The sequence below is a fragment of the Rana temporaria genome, chromosome 5 (genome assembly GCF_905171775.1).
Source record: "Rana temporaria chromosome 5, aRanTem1.1, whole genome shotgun sequence".
Classification (NCBI taxonomy): domain Eukaryota; kingdom Metazoa; phylum Chordata; class Amphibia; order Anura; family Ranidae; genus Rana; species Rana temporaria.
The window spans coordinates 345,757,623-345,782,099 of NC_053493.1; positions in this window are offsets into that span (position 1 = coordinate 345,757,623).

Below are 24,477 nucleotides of genomic sequence, written 5' to 3' on the forward strand. Positions count from 1 at the left end.
GCCACTGTGCCATCAATAGTCACCACTGTGCCATGCCATCAAATGCAGTCACTATGCCATCAATTGTCACCACTGTGCCATGCCATCAAACAGCAACTGTGCCATCAATTGTCACCACTGTGCCATGCCATCAAATGCAGTCACTATGTCATCAATTGTCACCACTGTGCCATGCCATCAAACAGCAACTGTGCCATCAATTGTCACCACTGTGCCATGCCATCAAACGCAGCCACTGTGCCATCAATTGTCACCACTGTGCCATGTCATCAAACGCAACCACTGTGCCATCAATTGTCACCACTGTGCCATGCCATCAAACGCAGCCACTGTGCCATCAATTGTCACCACTGTGCCATGCAACACAGCAACTGTGCCATCAATTGTCACCACTGTGCCATGCCATCAAACACAGTCACTGTGCCATCAATTGTCACCACTGTGCCATGCCATCAAACGCAGCCACTGTGCCCCTCAACTGTTGCCACTGTGCCAATTGTCACCACTGTGCCCCATGATGCCACTGTGCCCATTGTCACCACTGTGCCCCATGATGCCACTGTGCCCATTGTCACCACTGTGCCCCATGATGCCACTGTGCCCATTGTCACCTCTGTGCCCTTTGTCACCACTGTGCCCCATGATGTCACTGTGCCAATTGTCACCACTGTGCCCTATGATGCCACTGTGCCCATTGTCACCACTGTGCCCCATGATGCCACTGTGCCCATTGTCACCACTGTGCCCCATGATGCCACTGTGCCCATTGTCACCACTGTGCCCCATGATGCCACTGTGCCCATTGTCACCTCTGTGCCCTTTGTCACCACTGTGCCCCATGATGTCACTGTGCCCCTTTCCCTGTAAAAAAGCACTTACCTGAGGATTCCATGTGCTCCCTCGATGTCTTCTGCCGCTGTGGTGAAGCTTCAGCCAATCAGGTTCCTGATTACCAGAATCCGGGAACCTGATTGGCTGAAACAGCCGTTTGTCTTATACAATGAGCGCAGATTGCCTGCGCTCAGAGTATAGACAGCTGAGAGCCGGAGAAAAGCCTATCAGAGCCGCTGGCTTTGATAGGCAGTTCCCCTCAGCCAACCAGCTGCCGCTATTCGGGTAACCGGCGTCCCGCATCCGGTTATCTGAATAGACCAGGCAGCGCTGGCAACCAGCAATAGCATACATTTGTGCATTTATGCACGAATGTGTGTTATTTGCGAGAGGGGGTGGCGCTGCAGCGCCCTCTATAGACGGCCGCCAGAACTGCGGCTAAAATGTCAAAATGACATTTTAGCCGAATAAAAGTTCTTAAAGGGCCCGTTTTTTTTTTTTTTTTTGTGACTGTGGGAGGGGGGGCGGCCCTGTGCGTCCCTATGGACCGGCCGCCACTGATGCCCATACTAAATGCAGAGTGACCATGCCCATAATAAATGCAGAGTGAGAGTTGCCACAAATGCAGCCTTAACTTATGTTACTCTTTCAACTAACAGAAGACAGAGCAGCCCGAGCGGCCCAATGCTGTTTTCTGTCTTAGGAACCAGCCGGAAGATCGCCCGGCGCCCACGCGGGGTTTGGAAAGTCTGTCATCCGCTCTCCTGCCTCTCTTCCGGAGGTGCCGGCGGGAGGAGATGCGAGCGGTGGCAGGGGGCGGTGGCAACGGCGGCGGGGGGCATTATCCCCTATATTTCTGTGTCTTATAGTCCGAAAAGTACGGTATATAGCACCAATGGTTTTCACAATGCTTTACAAAATGGAGACAAACAGTACAACACAATACAATACAATACAAAAAAATACAAGAGGAATCAGAGGTTTATTAGAACTTACAATCTGAAAGGAAGGGTCGAATGCTACAAAATGGAATGAGCTGATGGATATAATAGTCAGTTTATTAGTAAGAGGTAGGGTAGGCCTCTCTAAAGAGATGGGTTTTCAGTGATTGGTTAAAGGTGGATAGAGTGGCATATAGTTGGACTGACTAGGGTAATAAGTTCCAGTGGATGGGAGATCCCCTGGAGGGGAGCATGGCAGAAGGTGACAAGGTTACTAGAGATCAGAATGTCTTAGGAAGAGTGAAGAGAACTGTTTGGTTAGTATTTTGAGACAAGGTTACTGATGCACCGTAGCTGGAGCAGAGCTGTGGGTGGCTTTGTAGATTGTTGTTAGTACAGTAAAACCTTGGATTGCGAGCATAATTCGTTCCAGAAACATGCTTGTAATCCAAAACACTTGTATATCAAAGCAAATTTCCCCATAAGAATGAGTGTAAACTCAAATGATTCGTTCCACAACCATTTATTCATAGGTCCTTCAGTTTATAGTCCATATAAAAAGATTATGAATGAATGAATGACTTGTATAGCGCTACACATGCAAATTGAATCGCCTCTAGGCGCTTTTTCCAGCCAGTGTCTGCTTGGCTGGTGCGGTCATTTTACCCCGTAGGATCTTGACACGCTTGGGACACACAGTCATACACACAGATATACATATATATACTGGGCCAATTTGGACAAGATCCAATTTACCTACCAGCATGTCTTTGGAGTGATAACAGTGAGATTGTGTAACCATAAAATGTTCATCCACAAATGGAAGCCTCCCCAAGGAGATTAGAAGCAAAAAGCCAATATGAGCTACTGAGAAGAGAGACGCCTCTAAGTGTAGCAATATGTGGCAAAATGTTGTATCTGCATTAAATGTAACCATATTGCTACATTTAGAGGCTCCTCTCTTCTCTTTTATACTCAGTTGTGACATGACGTTACACTTATATCAAGACATCGCTTGTATATCAAGTCAAACTTTATTAAAACATGTTGCTTGTCTTGCAAAACGCTCTCATGCCAAGATTTTACTGTATTTTGAATTGTATTTGTTGGGTGGGCAGAAAGCAGTGGGGGAACTGGCAGAGAGGGGTAGATTTAGACTTGAATGGCCGTGTGGCCGAAAGGAGAGTTCAGAGTCCAGGATTACACCTAACACAGTGGCATGTGGGGGTCGTATGAACAGACTGATAGTTGTGCCATTGATTTCAGCAGCGAAATTGGGGAAGGGACATGCCGGTGAGGACAAAAAATTGCACCATCTAAATCTTTTCAAATTTTTCACGAATCTTAAAAAAAACACATACCGGCTGAGACTGATCTGATTTTGCAGTTAACATTTGGAAAGGACCATTCATAGGTTGATCAATAATTTGAAAATAACAATGTTAAAGCGGTGGTTCCCCCTTAAAAACGACTTTTTCTTATTCCACTGCCCCCCCCCCCCCACATTCCATCACGATTAAGGCTCTTATTATTTTTTTCATGCTGCACATACCTTAGTACAGCTTATTCACCCGTGCATCCGGGTTGCGAGTCCCGCGGGAGTGGGCGTTCCTCACATGCTGTTGATTGACGTTTTGCCCAAAAACGAGCTCCCCCCGTCGCGTAAGCCGCGTCACGGTTGGCGAAAGGAGCCGAAGTCGGCCCTATACGAGTCGGCCCTATACTGCGCATGCGCATCGCCATTTGGCTCCTTTCGCCAATCGTGACGCGGCTTACGCGACGGGGGGTGAGCTAGTTTTTGGGCAAAACGTCAATCAACAGCATGTGAGGAACGCCCACTCCCGCGGGACTCGCAACCCGGATGCACGGGTGAATATGCTGTACTAAGGTATGTACAGCATGAAAAAAATAATAAGAGCCTTAATCGTGATGGAATGTGGGGGGGCAGTGGAATAAGAAAAAGTTGTTTTTAAGGGGGAACCACCGCTTTAAGAACCTCATACACTCAAGCCCCATACAAACTATCAGTTTTCCTGCAGGTTTTTCTCTTCAGGTTTACCAAAACCATCTAATATGAGGTCAAACCTTAAAGCCCTGTACACTACAAGGCCCGGATTCACAGAGAGCGGGCGCACATTACGCCGCCGTAGCGCATATCAATGTACGCTACGCCAACGCAGCGCAGAGAGGCAAGCATGGAATTCAGGAAGCCAGTGCTCCCAAAGCTGCGTCGGCGTGGCATAGATTTCGAAGGCGCAGGCCGGCGTAGGTGGAAGTGGGCTTGCCCCATGCAAAGCCATGCAAATGAGGCGTGACCCCATGCAAATGATGGTTTGAGAGCCAGACAAGTACTGTATGTTGAAAGAACTGCGCATGCTTCGTGTCGTGGACGCATCCCCGTGCGCATGCTCATAACCACGTCGGGAACAACTACCTAAGATACGCCGGATCGCTGCATACGCCATGAACGTAACCTACGCCCATCCAGACAAACGTCCAACGTAAACTACGTAAAATACGCTGGCCTGTATTCCTTGGTGCAGACCTTTGCATGTCTGCTACTGGGTTACACCTCCTTTATGGGGCTTAACTTTACGCCGGACTTACAACTTACGCGCATCTCTCATAGCCTGCGTCGGGCGCTCGCAGGTTCGTGAATCGCCGTATTTTCCTCATTTGCATATTTGAATGGCTAATCAATGGCAGCGCCACCATGCGGCCAGCGTAAATGTGCGCCCACCCTACGCCGGCGTAGGCAAGTTACGTCGGCGGGATTAAGCCTGTTTTTAGGCGTATCTTAGTTTGTGGGTACGGCACACAGATACGCCGGGCGCACATTTGCACTACGGCAGCGTAAAGTGGTTTACGTTGGCGTAAGTGCTTTGTGAATTGGGGCCATAGTGTGTATGGGGCTTCACTCCTGCTTGCATATATTGCACCCACTGTATATCCAAAGCCCCCCAAATTACTTCTTTGCCATTTACATATTTGGACTGACAATGGTGATAGGGAAATTCTTATTTTTTTTTTTTTTAACATTTTCATTGTTTTTACCTAGCATATGTATGGAATGCATTAAAACATAACCATGTAGATGAGACCTGAATATTTTTTAATTGCTGTTTATAGTATTTCTGTAGATGCTATTTTCTTGCATGCTTACTATCAAAATCCACTATATATCTAATCTTAACAGTGAGTATCTTCTAGCAATCAGATTCTCATGTTTTATGTATGTCTCTCCACTTTTTTTAATCAAAGCATTGGAAGGTAGACTGAAACAACATAACACCTGCTGAGATACTGAAATAAAGGGTCACTGATATATGCCCTTTGAAGTGTACAGTGTAACTGCAGTGTACACATTGTTAGCAAACACTTACAGTAGCTGCTACATGGGAATACAAATGTCTTCTCTAGGCTCTTCCATATTGACAGTTTTTATCTGGTTGTCTCCCAAAAGCTTATATTACAATATGACTGTCGCCTTAAATAATATGGCCTGGATTCAGAAACAATTTACGTCGGAGTATCTACTGATACGCCGCGTAAATTCTAGCATGCGCCGGCGTATCTTCTTTCTGTATTCAGAAAGCAAGATACGCCGAAATTTGGCTAAGATATGACTGACGTAAGTCTCTTAGGCCGTCGTATCTTAGTTGCATATTTACGCTGGCCGCTAGGTGGCGCTTCTGGAGATTTATGCGTAGAATATGTAAATTAGGTAGATACGCCGATTCAGAAACGTACGTCCGCCCGGCGCATTTTTTTACGTCGTTTACGTAAGGCTTTTTCCGGCGTAAAGTTACCCCTGCTATATGAGGCGTAGCCAATGTTAAGTATGGACGTCGGGCCAGCGTCGAATTTTACGTCGTTTGCGTAAGTCGTTCGCGAAAAGGGCTTTGCGTAAGTTACGTTCACGTCGAAACCAATGAGGCTTTGCAGCGTAATTTGGAGCATGCGCACTGGGATACGTCCACGGATGGCGCATGCGCCGTTCGTTAAAAACGTCATTTACGTGGGGTCACACTGAATTAACATAAAACACGCCCACATCTTCCTATTTTGAATTAGGCGGGCTTACGCCGGCCCTCATACGCTACGCCGCAACTTAGGGCGTAGGTTCTTTCTGAATACAGGACCTGCCTCACTAGGTTACGGCGGCGTAGCGTATCTGAGTAACGCCGGGCTTTCTGAATCCGGGCCTCTGTCTAGATTAGGGAGAATATATATTTTCTTTAGGTAATCTAATTTGAGGATCTTTTTTAATTGGGTCCATGTATAGGTTAAAAAAATCAGCAAAGATTGTTTTGCTGTGACCTGGTTTGAATAATAATCAGAAGTAAGGCGCTCACATAGATTATACTGTCACTACACAGGTACTGCTGATATTAATCCCAACACCCAGGACCCAGCTGACACAACACTAACATTTTGCCCTAAACTTAAACTGGAATTATGGAACAAAATAAAAAATGACATATAGTATCTCAAAAAAGTAAGTACATCCCTCACATTTTTGTAAATATTTGTATTATCTTTTCATGTGACAACACTGAAGAAATGACACATTGCTACAATGTAAAGTAGTGAGTGTACAGCTTGTATAACAGTGTAAATTTGCTGTCCCCTCAAAATAACTCAACACACAGAAATTCATGTCTAAACCGCTGGTAACAAAGGTGTCCGCATTGTTCCAGGCAAGAAAAAACATTCTTCTTAACTGGAAATCAGATATATCGCCCAAGGTTAAAACATGGCTACAGCACATGGGTAAAACGCTCATAATGGAGAAATACATATATCAGCACTGGGGTAATGCTGGAAAATTTGTTAAGCTTTGGGATCCGTGGCTTGCCGTACCTGGCCTGAGCCCCCTGGAACTTATCCAGATGAGATTGTTAGGGGGTGTATAGGCGAGGAGGATAAGTTGAGGGATACTCTGTTGGTCACTTGGTTAAGTCTCTAAATGGCTGGGCGGCCTATGGGAGGGGGGGTGCGGGGCTGGGTGGTAGGGGTTTGAACAGAATGCGATAAGCACGGAGGGATTATGAGCAGACTGTTTACTTTACTGGTTGCATGCTGTGCTCAAGGACTTGTGTTGTATTATTTCAATACCTGAATACAGTGTACAGTATTTCATGTTTTTATACTTTGTAGGTTTTGTGAGCAATAAAAACATTTTGATAAAAAAAACAAAAGTGTCCAAATTGGGCCAAATTAGCCTTTTTCCCTCCTCTATGTCATGTGACCCGTTAGGCCTCGTACACACGACCGAACATGTCTGCTGAAACTGGTCCACGGACCGTTTTCATCGGACATGTCTGGCCGTGTGTACAAGGCCTTAGTGTTACAAGGTCTCGGGTGTGAATGGGGAGCAGGTGTGTTAAATTTGTTGCTATCTCACTCTCTCACACTGGTCACTGGAAGTTCAAAAATGGCAGCTCATGGCAAATAACTCTCTGAGGATCTGAAAAAAAGAAGCGTTGCTCTACATAAAGATGGCCTAGGCTATAAGAAGATTAATAAGGGCTGACACTGACCTGCAGCACGGTGGCAAAGACCATACAGCGGTTTAACAGGACAGGTTCCACTCAGAACAGGCCTCAAAATGGTCGACCACAGAAGTTGAGTGCACATGCTCAGCATCATATCCAGAGGTTGTCTTTGGGAAATAGACAAATGAGTGCTGCCAGCATTGCTGCATAGGTTAAAGGGGTGGGGGGTTTAGTCTGTCAGTGCTCAGACCATAAGCCATACACTTCATCAAATTGGTCTGCATGGCTGTCATCCCAGAAGGAAGTCTCTTCTAAAGATGATGCACAAGAAAGTCTGCAGACAGTTTGCTGAAGACAAGCAGACTAAGGACATGGATTACTGGAACCATGTCCGGTGGTCTCCTGAGACCAAGATAAACTTATTTGGTTTAGATGGTGTCAAGCATATGTGGTGGCAACCAGGTGAGGAGCACAAAGACAAGTGTGTCTTGCCTACAGTTAAGCAAGGTGGTGGCAGTGTCATGGTCTGGGGCTTCATAAGTTGCCGCCAGCACTGGGGAGTTACAGTTCATTGAGGGAACCATGAACGCCAACATGAACTGTGACATACTGAAGCCAAACATGATCCCCTACCTTTGGAGACTGGGTTGCAGGGTAGTATTCCAACATGATAACGACCCCAAACACTCCTCCAAGACGACCACTGCCTTGCTAAAGAAGCTGAGGGTGAAGGTGATGGACTGGTCAAGCATGTCTCCAGACCTAAACCCTATTGAGCATCTGTGGGGCATCCTCAAACAGAAGGTGGTGGAGCGCAAGGTCTCTAACATCCACCAGCTCTGTGATGTCATCATGGAGGAGTGAAAGAGGACTCCAGTGGCAACCTATGAAGCTCTGGTGAACTTCATGCCCAAGAGGGTTAAGGCAGTGCTGGAAAATAATGGTGGCCACACAAAATATTGACACTTTGGGCCCAATTTGGACATTAGGGGTGTACTCACTTTTGTTGCCAGCGGTTTAGACATTAAAGTGTGTTGGGTTATTTTGAGGGGACAGAAAATTTACACTGTTATACAAGCTGTACACTCACTACTTTACATTGTAGCAAAGTTCCATTTCTTCAGTGTTGTCACATGAAAGGATATAATGAAATATTTTCAAAAATGTGAGGGGTGTACTTTCTTTTTTGAGCTACTGTCTTTTAAATGAACTCATGTAAAAAAACACTGGCAGGTACGGTTTTTATCACAGAGAAGACTACATCAGTCCCTCCTGTCATTAATGCTTTCCCCTGCCCATCACCTGTGATGTCCATTAAACTGTGCCTGCACAGCTCAGCATACAATAACCTCTTCCGGACCGACCGCAATGTACTGCAGACGGGCAGCCCTTACAAGCACAGCGACACACATTGGCCTCTTCTGGGTTTAGCGATTAAACACAGCGGGATTTCGCACAGTGGGAAGGATCTCCCAGTTTCTTATCCCTGCAAAGCAGGGATAAGAAGCAAAGGGATATTTAGAAAAAAGCAGCAGAGATGAGGGGATTGCTAGGGCTGCACAGAGAGGCGCAGGACCTGTAGGAGGAATTCTGTACTCCTCTCTGCTGCTGACTGCTAAAACAGGGAAAGGGGTGAGAGACAGAGATGAGTCTCTCCGCGGCTGCACAGAGAAGCACAGGATCTGGTGGAGGAGTTCTGTCCTCCTCTCTGCTGTCGACTGCTGAGATAAGGTGGGGGTGGAGATGAGGGGGTTGCCACTGCCTGCCCGCATCACCTCTCTCCTGCCCTCACTCACAACCAACCACTTCACCTGCCTCTGTGCTAAAAGGACCAGTGCTGCCACCAATGCATCAACAATGCACATTTGGTGGCACTGGATGGCATGGCAAGTAACATAATAGTGGCAGGCGACATGGCAAGCGATCATCCACATTTGGTGGCAGGCGATGTGGCAAGTGGCAATCCGCATCTGGTGGCAGGCGACGTGACAAGTGACAATCCGCATCTGATGGCAGGCGACGTGACAAGTGACATTCCACATCTGGTGGCAGGTGACGTGGCAAGTGACAACCCACATCTGGTTTCAGTTGACGTGGCAAATGACAATCCACATCTGGTGGCAGGTGACATGGCAAGTGACAATCCACATCTGGTGGCAGGTAGCTTGGCAAGTGACAAAACGCATCTGGTAGCAAATGACAAGCTGCATCTGGTGGCAGGCAATGTGGCAAGTGACAATCCACATTTGGTGGCAGGTGACATTTGCAAGTGGCAATCCGCATCTGGTGGCAGGCAACAGTGGCAAATGACAATCCATTTTTGGTGCCACGCGACAGTGGCAAGTGGAAATCCGCATCTGGTGGCAGGCGATGGTGGCAAGTAACAAGCTCCATCTGGTGGCAGGCGACGTGGCAAGTGACATGCTGCATCTGGTGGCAGGCGATGTGCAGGGCAGGACTTAGGGTGTTGGGGGCCCCTGGGCTTGAGTCACTTTCGGGCCCTACCTTCTATACAGTATGAAAAATGGGCATGGTTCACGCAAAATAGTGGGCATGGCTCAAATGGGCGTGGCTCGGAATAGCGTGTGGTTAGAGTCTGAGATGAATGAGGGATGGGGGGTGGGGAAGAAAGAAAGAAAGAAAGAAAGAGGGAGAGAAAGGGAGAAAGAAAGGAGAGAAAGAGAGATGGAGGGACAGCAGGCCCAGATCCTACACCACAATAAAAATAAATATATAAAGTTGCACTGACAGAGGCATGGGGGCACTGACCATAAAGATGCACCCTGCACTGACAGAGACAACGGACACCGACTATTATGTTGCACATTGCAGTGAGTGAGGAATGAGGCACATACCAAATAGTTGCACTGAGGGGGGCACTAACCACAAAATAGCACCTTGCACCGAGCGAGGCATTGGGCACTCATGCAGTGTCTTAGCGAGGCACTGACTAGGGCATGAGAGCATTGGTCATAGAGTTGCACCTTGCACTGACAGAGGCATCAGACATGGACTACTATGAAGTTGCACCTTGCACTGAGTGAGGCATGAGGCACTAACCATAAAGTAGCACCTTGCACTAACAGAAGCCTGAAGCACTTACCATAAAAAAGTTCCACCTAGCACTGAATGAGGCATAAGGCACAGACCATAAAGTCACACTGACAGAGGCACTGAGGATAAAATTGCAATGAGTAAGGTATGAGGAGGAACAAAAATTGTTTCTGGACAGCCGCACTCTGAACAAGTTGTAGCCTTTATTAAAAAAAGGACAGCACTACAAGTCACAGCAACATAAAATAAAACCCGACTGCTGATGCGTTTCGCACTGAAACTAGTGCTTAGTCATAGTAAGGTATGAGGCACTGACCTGGAGCAGTATATAACGTTATGCATGACACAGAGAGAGGTATGAGGCACTGATCTGCAGTATAGAAAGTTATGTATTGCACTGATATAGGCAGCACTGACAGAGGTATGAGGCACTTTCGCTGACCTGGTGCTGGTGATATAGGTAGGTATTTAGGGTGACTTACCTGGCGTTAGTACAGTCGTAGAGGGTCGATTTTCGAATTTTTCGAATTTTTCAATTTACGAATTTCGAATTTTCGTATTTCCGAATTTTCGTATTTCCGAATTTCGAAAATTCGAAATGGAAAAATTTGAAAATTGAAAAATTCGAAAATTAAAAAACTCGAAATTTGAAGAAAATTGAAAAATTCGAAATTTGAAGAAAATTGAAAAATGCGAAATTTGAAAATTTGAAAATTTTCGAACTACAAAAATTCGAAAAATTCGAAAATCGAATTTTTCAATTTTCGAATTTTTCAATTTTCCAAATTTCGAAAATTGAAAAATTCGAAATTCTAAAATTGAAAAAATCGAAAATTGAAAAAAATGTTTCAATTTTCGAATTTTCGTATTTCCGAATTTTCGTATTTACGAATTTCAAAAATTCGAAATTAGAAAAATTCTAAAATTCGAATTTTTAGATTTTCGAATTTTTCAATTTTCGAAATTTCGATTTTCGAATTTTTCAATTTTCGAAATTTTCGAATTTCGAATTTTTAAATTTTCGAAATTTTGAAATGACATATTTCCGAATTTTCGTATTTCCGAATATTTTCGTATTTCCGAATATTTTCGTATTTCCGAATTTTCGTATTTCGAAATTTCGAAAATTTAAAAATTTGAAAATCGAAATTTCGAAAATTTAAAAATTTGAAAATCGAAATTCAAAAATTTAAAAATTCGAAAATGAAAAAATTTGAAATGTCGAAAAATTCGAAATTCGAAATTTTGAAAAATTCGAAATTCGAAATTTCGAAAATTGAAAAATTCGAAATGTCAAAAATTCGAAATTCGAAAATTTGAAAATTCCTAAATTTACGAATTTCCGAAACTTTTTTTTTTTCGTTTCATTCGTTTTTTTTTCGTTTCATTCGTTTTTTTTCCGTTTTTGTTTTTCGGAAATCCGAAAATTTCCCGAATTTACGAAAAAAGCAAAAAAACGATTTTTTTTTTCCAAATTTCCGAAAAAATATAAAAAACGAATGAAACAAAAACGAATTTACGAATTTACAAAAAAAACAAAAAACGAAAATAACATAAAGGAAAAAAACGAATTTTTTGGCAGTGCACATGTCTAGTTGAAAATAAGTGGAAGAGATGATGCGTTCTGGGAAAATCATAGATAACAGTTCCCTTCAGTAAAACGTAAATAGGCGGGGGCGTTGGGGGCCCCTTATTGGGTGGGGCTCATGGGCTTGAGTCCAGTCAAGCCCAATGGTAAGTCCAGCCCTGGCGATGTGGCAAGTGACACACTGCATCTGGTGACAGGTGCCAGTGGCAAGTGACACGCTCGGGGCTCCCACTGATTCTGCATTATGATGAATTGAACCTTTTCATTATATATTACAATGTAACAACAGAAATAATGCACTTCAATCACCCTGACACCATATCAACCATGGTGCCGGGATGATTGAAGCGCCAACACCAGCCATTGTCTCGACAAATTGCCCATGAAAAATCGCTAATCAAAATGACCACAGCTAATCACCGTCAAAAATTAAGTGACTTTGTGTGCCATTGAAAAGGTGATTAGCTACACCCCCCTCCTTGTAAGCCAATCAGGCTTTACAAGTCATTTTTAGGAGGGGGGTGGTTTTTTTTTGCAACTCAGTGTTTCTGTGTTTTTTATTTTTTATTATGACTTAAAAAAGAATCTGACATGTTGGTGTTATATCTTTTACTTGGATGTTAAAAGTTGCACAGCTGGACAAAACAAAACATGTGTCTGTCTTCATTTCAGGCTGCAAAGCAAAACAATTTAATTATTTTAAAGGGGGTGATTCTTTTCTATACCCACTGTATATGTCATTTTGAGACCCACACTAAGAGCCCATTCAGACAGGGGCGACTCGTCAGGGGCGACAGCCGCCTGACAAGTCGCGTCCTGCTCTGTTCAATAGAACCATTCTAATAGGAGCGACGCAAGTCGCTCCAACTTAGAAAAAGGTTCTTGTACGACTTTGGTGGCGTTTTGGGGCGACTTGCATTAACTTATATACAGAAGTCATTTTGCAAGTCGCCTCTGAAGTCGTTTTCAGGTCGCCTTGCCGAGTCGCCCCCAAAGTCGTGCCGCCCCTGTGTGAATGGGCTTTAAAGCTGAACGCCAGGAAAATAAATAAATACACAGATGAAATACAAACATAAGAACAGTTTTACCTGCCAAGTTTTTGTATCTATTCAATCCTCAGATGTACACATCTCTGGCCCAAAACACATCCCTGTCTAGCAAGGAAGAGGACATGATCCTTATCTGCTTCAGTTTCACTTTTAGTTACAGGTCCTCCCCACCACGTGACTGTACAGTGAAAGAAGAAGCAGCACAGCGACAAGCTAATCTCTAGGTCACTAAGCCCTCTGCTCCTATCAACACAACACATCTAATTGACTCATTGTGCTGCTTTCCCTCCTTCTCTCTGATCTTGGCTGTACAGACTGTGCAGAAGACTGCAAGAGGCTGATGTAAAGTTAAATTCAGTCACCTACACTGCTTGCATTTACAAAATAAAAGTAAAACCTTGGTTTGAGAGTAACTTGGTTTGAGAATGTTTTGCAAGACAAGCAACATTTTTAAATACGTTTTGACTTGATATACAAGCAATGCCTTGATATAAGAGTAGCGTCATGTCACAACTGAGTGTAAAAGAGAAGAGAGGCGCCTCTAAGTGTAGCAATATGGTTACATTTAATGAAGGTTCAGCATTTAGCAACATATTGCTACACTTATGCCGCGTACACACGATAATTTTTCGGCATGAAAAAAACGTAGTTTTTCAAAAACGTCATTTAAAATGATTGTGTGTGGGCTTCACATTATTTTTCAGGTTCTGAAAAATGACCAAAAAAAAAATTCGAACATGCTGCATTTTTTAACGTCGTTTTAAACGTTGTCGTTTTTCGGGTTGTAAAAAATGATCATGTGTGGGCTAAAACGACGTAAAAAACCCACGCATGCTCAGAAGCAAGTTCTGAGACGGGAGCGCTCGTTCTGGTAAAACTACCGTTCATAATGGAGTAAGCACCTTCATCACGCTGTAACAGACAGAAAAGTGCGAATCGTCTTTTACTAACACGGAATCATCTAAAGCAGCCCAAAGGCAAATGGAACTTCCCCTTTATAGTGCCGTCATACGTGTTGTACGTCACCGTGCTTTGCTAGATCATTTTTTTAAAACAATGGTGTTTAGGCAACATTGTTTTAATGATGAAGTTGGGAAAACATCGTTTTTTCGACATGCTGAAAAATGATCGTGTGTACACGGCATTAAGCTCTGTACACACGATCGGTTTGTCCGATGAAAACTGACCGATGGACTGCTTTCATCGGACAAACTGATCGCGTGTGGGCCCCATCGGTTTGTTTTCAATCGGTGAAAAAAATATAGAACATGTTTTAAATTTTTCCTACGGATAAAAAACCGAGAGAAAAAAACGATCGTCTGTGTGGAAGTCCATCTGTCAAAAATCCACGCATGCTCAGAATCAAGTCGACTCATGCTCGGAAGCATTGAACTTCATTTTTCTCAGCACGTCGTAGTGTTTTACGTCACCGCGTTTTGGCACGGTTCGGATTTTTGACTGATGGTGTGTAGGCAGACTGATGAAAGTCAGCTTCATCGGATAGTCGACGAAAAAATCCATCAGATTAGATTCCATTAGATATCCGATCGTGTGTACAAGGCATAAGAGGCACATGTATTACGGCCATGACCCCACTAAAGCAAAATGTTTTTTCTTTTCACAAAACTTGCCAAATGTGACAAAGCTTTGGCTGTTTCATTTAGAAACATTTTTATTACATAAATAATAAAGAACATAATAGATAAAAAAAGTAAAACATCAACTTTTAGACCAGCTGGGACCAACATTTACTCTCAATTTACCGCAGCCTGCCGCCCAGATAACTGCAATGCAATTTGTGTTTCTATAGAAACTGCAAAATAATAATGAAAACCTCCTGAAATGTTAATGGTTCTATCCTTCAAAAGCTGATCTAGTATCGGGGTCAGAAAGATTGATGGAACAATATTCAGAAAAAAGATTTATAAAAAGAAAAAGATTTATAGTCCTAATTCCATAAACATATTAACCACTTCCCGACGGCCGTACGACTATATACGGCCGCAGGGTGGTTCTACTTCTCTGGGACGCCGTCTTTTTACGGCCGCCCCCTTTCCTCGTTCCCCGCACGCGCTCCCGAGCGCGCATCGGGGAACTTTTGTGCTGGCCGTGTGCCTTGGACACAGCCAATCACAGATCGCCGTGAACGGACAATCGGAGTGGCCGTTTGGTAGGCGATCTGTGCGGCCAATGAGAGATGATCTCATATGTAAACATATGAGATCATTTCTCATTGCCGGCTCTCACAATGACAACATCCTGTCAGGGAGAGAGGAGACGGATCTGTGTCTCTTGTACATAGGGACATAGATCGGTCACCTCCCCCAGTCACCTGCCTTCCCCCACAGTTAGAACACTATATAGGGTACACATTTAACCCCTTCCTCACCCCCTAGTGTTAACCCCTTCAATGCCAGTCACATGTATACAGTAATTAGTGCATATTTATAGCACTGATTTCACTATAAATGTGAATGGTGCCAAAAATGTGTCAAAAGTGTCCGCCATAATGTCGCAGTCCCAATAAAAATCGCAGATCACCGCCATTACTAGTAAAAAAAATAATAAAAAAAAATAATTCTGTCCCCTATTTTGTAGGCGCTATAACTTTTGCGATTTTTTTTTTTTACCAAAAATATGTAGAAGAATACGTATCGGCCTAGACTGAATATATATATATTTTTTTTAATTGGGATATTTATTATAGCAACAAGTAAAAAATATTGGATTTTTTTTTCAAAATTGTCGTCCTTTTTTGTTTATAGCGCAAAAAATAAAAACTGCAGAGGTGATCAAATACCACCAAAAGAAAGCTCTATTTGTGGGAAAAAAAGGACGTCAATTTTGTTTGGGAGCCACGTCGCACGACCGCGCAATTGTCAGTTAAAACGACGCAGTGCCGTAAGCTGAAATTTCACCTGGGCAGGAGGGGGGTATATGTGCCCAGTAAGCAAGTGGTTAAATACCAGAAAACAACATATCTGGAGACAAGGCTTGTGAAAGGCAAATTACTGTTTAAGAAGCTAAATGGGTACACCTGTGACCATATCTTTAAAGGGTCCGATTTATTTGAGAGTCAGATGGTCAATAAAGTTTGTTATTAAAGGTTCATGTTTTTTCACCTTAATGCATTCTATGCATTAAGGTGAAAAAACATCTGATTTTTTCCGGCCCCCCAGCACCCCGGTTTACTTTCCTGAGCCCTCGAAAGTCCCACGTCGTGAATGAGCAGGCTTCTCGACCAGGCTTTTTGGCTCTTCTCGGCTCATTCATTGGATGATTGATAGCAGCGCAGCCATTGGCTCACGCTTCTGTCAATCAAACCAATGACGCGGCACGCCAGAGGGTGGGGCCGATTGATACAGTCGGTGGCTATACCCGCTGGCTGTATCACGGGAGCGCGCCCGCAAGCTAACCCCTTTGGGAGAGAACTTCCCATGAATGGGGTTAGCTGATGCGAGGAGGAGCCAAGAGAGCTGCCAATGGACCCCAGAAGACCAGGATCGGGGCCACTCTGTGCAAAACGAGCTGCACAGTGGTTGTCTTTGGGAAATAGAGGTATGAGTGCTGCAGTACAGTTTTTTTTTTAATATTTAAATCTTTACAACCCCTTTAAAGCATGGGCCTGTTAAAAATCTTATGCAATGTGTGCCATATGGTGAAGTGGTCATCTTATCTCAGTTGTCATCCTGAGTATTTTGCCTTCTATCATGGTCTTTCAGCTGCCTCCTGTTGCTAAAAAAAAAAAATGTACAGGGATGTAGAATTCCCATTGTACAATCACAGTTATGTCGGAAATTCCGACAATAAAACTGTGGATTTTTTTCCGACGGAATGTTGGCTCAAACTTGTGTTGTACAAACACGGTCACAAAAAAGTTGTCGGAAATTCCGAACTTAAAGAACGCAGTCACGACGAGCCGAGAAAAATGAAGTTCAATGATTCCGAGCATGCGTCGACATAGATTCAGAGCATGCGTTTTTGCTCTCAAATTTTTGTTGTCGGAAATTCCGACAGCAAATGTCCGATGGAGCCTACACACGGTCAGAATTTCGGACAAAAAGCTCACATCGAACATTTGTTGTTGAAAATTCCGACCGTGTGTGCACGCGGCATAAGGCTAGGCAATATGTGAGGAACACGGTATCAGACTACTGCCCCTTTCACCATCTTGTGACAAATTTAATTTAAACTATATAGTGTAATTTTTACAGGCGGAGAATTGGATAATCAGAATTGTTATTTAAATGCATCTAATCTTTAGTCAAGACTCAACAGAGAAATTAGTTTGATGCTATTAATAATGTGTATGAGAACAAATTTCTACAAATACTGCAGAATTTTCCCACCCAAAGTCCACAAAAATCAAAGACATGAACCTGGATGGACTATTGTGTCTAAAATTGGGTTAATCTTTAAATCTATATGTAAACCTGCAGTACAGTCCTATACTAGAGGTACACTTCTGTGGTGAGCATGCTAGAGGGTAGCAGTGTGTACATAGTACCCCTACTCATTCACCAAAAAAAAGTGTAGTAAAAAAAAGACAGGAGGCAGTTTTTGACACGTTTAAAAAAAAAATTTAAATATCTGCTTTCGACGCTGGCTCCCACCATCTGACAGCTCCACCGTTTGACAGTTCTTTAATGACTAAGGGGCGGGGAAACCACTCCCCTTGTGACGTCACCGATCAGTGGAATGCTGGGTCAATGATGTCACAAGCGCCTAGTGATGTCACTGGGTGGCACGGCCTCTTAGTTATTTAAGAACTGTTGACAGAGCTGTAAGATGGCAAGAGCCAGCGTCGGGAGTGGAGATTTTTTATTTACAAGTCCATTTTCGTCCAGTCTCTTTCTTATTGTTGAATCATGAACACTGATCTTACCTGAGGCAAGTGAGGCCTGCAGTTCTGTTGATGTTGTTCTGGGTTTTATTATGACCTCCTGGGTCAGTCGTCATGCTCTTGGAGTAATATTTGTAGGCCGGCCACTCCTGGGAAGGTTCACACTGTTCCAAGTTATCTCCATTTGTGGATAATGGCTCTCCCCGGGGTTCACTGGAGTTTCAAAGTCTTAAAAACTACGCTGAAACCCTTCCTAGACCAATACATGCACATTACTTTGTTTCTGAAGAAAATAGAAAAAACCTCTAGAGGCAGGATTTTCAAGGCAACAAAAATTAAACTAAAAAAATCATAAAAAGTGTAAATTTATTACATAGTATAAATCCAAAATCGAAAATATCATGATGTACAAAGTAAAAAATATAAATAGGATTTAAAGTAGAGATATAACAATGATACTGTCCGTCATCAAGTACACGTCACCAGACCAACTGGTGACAAGTAAAGGCGGATAAACTGACGCGTTTCAAATGTAGAGCATTCTTCTTCAAGGAATATTAAAGTATCAAGTCTATAATGAATCAAAATACAAATTGATATTAAACATCTAGAAACCAAGTGATCACATTCCCACATCCTTCAAATGTGAACAAAATAGTGACTCACTTTTCCTTTAAACCATCTATAGATGCATTTCCCACAATGTCCCCAGGCGGAGGCGCTTATTCTCCATCCCCTGCATTCAATACATTCCTCATCCCTAAGTCCCATAGGTGGGCAGGATAGATATCATCCAATTAATGGCGTTTAAAGAAATGAATCGACACCCGCTGTATAAAAAAAGAGACAGGGAGAAAGGGAAAATATGAAAAAAAAAAAAAGTAAAAAAGAGTAGATCAACTCTCCAAAAAATTCCAAGGACTGGGTGAGTATAACTAGTCACTTACCCATGAATGGAAGGAAAGGATCCCCAAAATGTGGTCCAGAAAAGGGCCTACAGGCACAAGGCGGTTAGAAAAGACCCCCTGTTTCCACCAAAATGTTCACCCAAACAAGTCCCCCTGACTCCTGATAGAGCGAAAAAGTGCCTCCTAATGGTGGAGGGGAAATTACGCCAAAAGCCCACCTTGGCCTCCTCCAGGCCGCCATGTCCCAGCGACATGGCGGCCTGGATGGCCTGGCAAATGAATGCTGGATGGCAAATGGCGTGCCGCATCATCATAAAGTGGCAGACGTGCATGCTATTAATTACAGTTCATTCATGTTTCAGCATGGAAGGGGGTAATTACTTCTTCACATAGGGCCAGGCAGGTTTGAACAGCTTTTTTCCCTTAAAAAAATGTAATAATAATTTAAAAACTGCATCTTGGATTTACTTGGGTTATCTTTGTGTACAATTTTGTTTGATGATCTGAATATTTTAAGTGTGAGAAATATGCAAAAAAAAATCAGGAAGGGGCAAATACTTTTTCACACAACTGTATTTAAAAATGTAACTAATGTGAGTACCTGAATTTTACGTTATATCAGCATCTTCCAAACCAATGTACACGCATGCTTCATGCAAATGTATTGACAAGAAAATGTTAACACAGGAGGAAAGCAGCATGGCAAAATTAATGGGTGCTGTTGATCCTTTATTGTCCAATCACAGACTGGAGGTGACCTAGTTTAATTTCTTAAAGTGGATGTAAACCCTCACATATACTCAGTGAAGTGAACAGCCTCAGATGATACACATGGATGAAACAAATCTCCCTACATACGTTTTACAAGTATATCTGCTGTCTTTATCTTGCAATATTTTTTAGAATGCTTACATTGTGTTAGAATATTTACTTCCTCATTCTGCTCTGGGAGTATAGTCTCGGTATACACTCAGGGCTGTCTTAATAGCATCATGGGCCCCTGGGCAAAGTAATGCACTGGGCCCCTACTATCCGGCCCCAATTTACGCACCTACTCTCAAGAATTAAAGTATAAATAGTTGATAGAATTAAACATATATTTATTAGTATTTTCAATCAAATTGATTTTAAACAATAAGAACGCATTCCCTAAATCAAAGACTAATCATCACAAAGGGCACAGTACAGGGGTAGAGGCAGAAGGGCACAGTACAGGGGTAGAGGCAGAAGGGCACAGTACAGGGGTGTCAGGAGGGCACACTACAGTTTCCAGGATGCTGCTTGGGACATGGCCATCGTGGGACAGCTTAATAAAAAGCGTGACTGACAAATCTGGGACAGTAGGGGAATATGATGTAATGCAATACTATCATGAGGCCCTCATTCACCTGGGGCCCCCGGGCGGTGCCCAGGAGTGCCCATGCATTAAGACAGCCCTGTATACACTGTGTGACAGCTCATTGGAGGAAAGGCACACACCCCCACTCCACATATGCAGAGGAAGGAATATACTTTTAGAGACAAGCTCTCTGCTAATCTATTTATAGCACCCACCCCCACACACATCTCAGGCTGGTTTTATCTCCCATCTCGGAGAACTTGTCAGATGTTATCATGCTGATAACAGAGGAATGAAACAGCAGAAAGACATGGGACTTAGGGCTTTGGAGAGAGATAAGTATACACTACAGATATATGTGCCTAGGTAAAATTTCATAAATCAGGTTTGCATCTACTTTAACTGCAAAAAAAAAAAAGAAGGTCACCAACTGGGCTGCATTGTTTGGCTGAACTGTGCAAATCTCAGAACTGGATGGAGAGAAATTCAAATCATTTGAGATGTAGAACAGAGATACTGAATGTATTTAGTATTAGTATTTTTTCTAGGCAAATGCTATCTTTACAACACTTAATGGGTGAAACAGCTCCATGGCATCCTTTTAAAATGATTGGCACATCAGTTCTGTGTGGATTTACTCTTCAATTGGAAACATTGACAATAAAAATAATTTTAATCACATTAAAGGTGACCCTTTTTTTTTTGCCAGGAAAATTTTCCTCTCCCTCTCCCTCCCTGCAGTCTTTTGGGACATATTATAGGTCCCAGAAGACTTCAAGACCATTCACAATATGTAGCGTGGCTGGCGCATTCGCAATGGGTACCTGGCTGTGAAGCCACAAGCTGTCACAGCCAGGTGCCCACAGTTGAAATGCCGACACCAGGACAGAAAATGGAGGGAAGGATTGGGTGAGCATATCGCTGGATCCTGAACCAGGTGAGTATCTGTTTATTAAAAGTCAGCAGGTAAAGTTTTTGTAGCTGCTGACTTTTAATAAACACAAAAATGACTAGAACTCTGCTTTAACTTTACACCTAGAGAAAAATAATTCTCTAGTGACTAGAGAAAATACACTTCACATTTTGTTATAGAGATAACAACATAGATTGGCCAACTAGATAGGCGTTAGTATGTTTTTCTCATTTGGAATGTACAATTGTTTCAGTTTAAAGTCTTAATAAAGTGGATGTAAGCCCTCACATATACCCAGTGAAGTGAACAGCCTCAGATGATACACAGGAATTAAACAAATCTTCCTACATAAGTTTCATTTGTATATCTGCTGTCTTTAGCTTATGTACTCTTTAGAAAGTGCACACCCTGTTAGAAATGTTTCTTCCTGTTTCAGCAGTGGAAGGGGAGTCTGGGCATACACTGTGAGAGCTGATTGGAGGAAAGCACACCCCCCCCCTTCCACATAGGCAGAGGAAGGAAGGGACATGCAGAACTGTATTATGAATAGACAAGCTCTGTTCTAATCTCTATCTAAACTCCCTCCCGACACATATTGTCAGTGAATGTTATCTTATGTGTCTGCAGATAACAGAGGAATGAAGAGCCAGAGAAAAACAGCACTTAATGCTTTGAAAAGCGATAAGTAGACACTACAGATATATGTGCTTAGGTCCAATTTCATGAATGGGATTTATTACAACCACCTTAATTGATGTAGCATAATGTCAGAGAAACCTATTAGACTCTGAACACTAGATGGCAGCAAAGTTGTCAGTGGGAGCTGTCAAAGAAACCTTAAGCTGCAGACATGACTTCCACATGACTTCCTGGCTGCCTATAAAGCTGAGCAGATGCTCAAAGGAAATTGCTGGTTTGTCTTCAGCTTCCTGTACCTAAGTTCCTGTTTTCTGTTGATTGATTACCTGCTGTGACCCGGATTGACCCTGACCTACTCTGATCTTTTCCTGGACCCAACCTCGGCTTGTTTTATGGACTTGGGGGGTTATCCACAAAAGGGATACGCCGGCGTATCTACTGATACGCCGTCGTATCCCTGTTTCTATCTATGGAACTGATCCACAGAATCAGTTTACCATAGATAGGCAGAAGATCCGACATGTGTAATTGAATTACACTGTCGGATCTTAAGGATGCAATTCTAGGCCGGGCGCTAGGTGGCGAGGCCATTGCGGCCGGCCTAGAATATGCAAATGAACACTTACGGCGATCCACGAACGTTCCGACGGGCCCGTCGCGCTTAAACTACGTAGTTTACGTCGAGTTACGCCGTGTAAAAATAGGGCTAAGTCCTATTTCACTAAGCCCTATTAAGTATGGCCGTCGTTCCCGCGTCGAAATTTTAAACTCTACGTCGTTTGCGTAAGACGTCCGTGAATGGCGCTGGACACCATTTACGTTAACGTCTAAGCAAATGACGTCGGAGCGACGTCTGTTAGCGCAATGCACGTCGGGTAAGTTACCCGACGGAGCATGCGCAGTACGTCCGGCGCGGGCGCGCGCCTAATTTAAATGGGACTCGCCCCATTAGATTCGGCACGCCTTGCGCCGGACACATTTAAGTTACACCGCCGCAAATTTCAAGGTAAGTGCTTTGTGGATCGGGCACTTAGGTAGAAATTTTGCGGCGGTGTAACTTAAATCGGAAGATTTAAGTTACGCAGGATATTTGTGGATCTGGCCCATTGTTCCTGCCTCCTGTGTTTAACCCTCTGCCTGTCACCTTCAGTCTCCTGTGCTTTGACCTTCTGCTTGTGACCTAGTTTTGCCTCCTGTCTCCAGTGCCTTGACCCTCAGTCTGTTCCCTGGATTGTCTGCTTACCTGTGTTTGAGCCTCAGCCTGCTCTGGACTTTCTACCTGTCTTCTTCTGCCGGATCCTGATACCCATCGGTCCCTGCTCCAGTTCTACAGGACTTCCACGCAAGCTCTACCCTGCCTGCTGGTAGCTTGTGCCTCTTGGTGCCATCCACCCTCTGTACCACCTCCAGGGGGCGGACTGCGCATAGTCGCAACAGCGAACCGCTCTCAGCTACTCGGCCTTTGTAAGTACCCTATTCTGATACATAGTACATATAAAATATCATTAGTACATTCATAAACATTCCCCTTGAAAAACTAAGAAATGCTACTATGATGGATAGTTGTGGGGAAAAAAAATCTGTAACTTCCTTCTTTTAAACAATAGCAAGGGTAGGCTTGCCAATTACCTTTGCTGACATTTGCCAGAGAGCTGGTTAGTTTGAAAGGGCTGCTGTAAAATCGTGGGGATGTTCAGTGCCAGTTCACAATATTTCAGCAAAATAACAATCTGCTGTAGTCTATACAAATCCTGCTTCTGGCCCTAAGTGTTGACACTGATACTATTAAATAAACATTCCTGCTGGACTGGACTTTGAAATAAAATAGTGGCTGCAATTAAGGACAGGGTTCTGGGTGTTTATGTCCTCATATTACTGGAAACCAGAAAACGTGCATAAATTACTAGGAAGGCAAGTAAAAACTTTTGCAAAATAATAATCTGTTAGGAAAACGTTAAATGACACTAAACTCTGGTATTCAGTTTATTTAAAATGTTCAAGGTATGTAAGGGGCCCTTTCACACGGGCAGATCCATTCGATGGATGCTTTTCTCAGAGGAGGATCAGTCTGCTAACTGTGCTGAGATAGATCTGTCAGAGCCCCGCTCTCCTCTATAGGGCGATCAGATGAAAATGGACCCCCGCTATTCCCTCCAGGCCGTGATAACCCCTCCCAAGTCTCATGGTGGACCGCGAACGGGTTCACAGATGTTCACTCACTGTTGAGGCCTACTGGGATTTTGACATTTGAAGCTTTACGCTCTTCCCACACTATTCCCTTGCGAGAGCACTATCGCTATTTACAACTTTGCTACTTTCTTTTGGGTCTTATTAAGACTCAACCTACCCCTTATACTTTGACCCCCTTTGAGGGCCTCTGTAGAGCCAGACCCCATTCTCCGGGCTTAATATTGTTGATATATTCGGCTGTGATATCCTCAAAGAGACCCCCACTGAGGCCTTACCACCTCCAATGGGAGAAGGAGTTGGGGAAGCAGCTAGACCCCGAGGACTGGCGGGTGATGACACTAACCTTGTCAAAGTGCTCACGTAATGTGTTGATTTTGGAAAATGCCTATAAAGTATTGTATAGGTGGTACTATACACCGGCGAGGTTGGCTCGCTTTATACCAAATTATTCCCCGCTCTGTTTTAGAGGGTGCTCCCAGGAGGGCTCCATGGCGCATATTTGGTGGTCCTGCCCGCGGGCATGCACACTGTGGATTAGAGTATACACTCTCCTTCGTAATCTATTTCAGATTAACATTAAAAGGGACCCTTATGCAGGGCCGCTGATGGGGGGACCACCAGCCCTCCTGTAGGGGGCCCCGGCACACAGAGGGGCCCAGACAGCAGGAGGGTTGGTGGAGAACA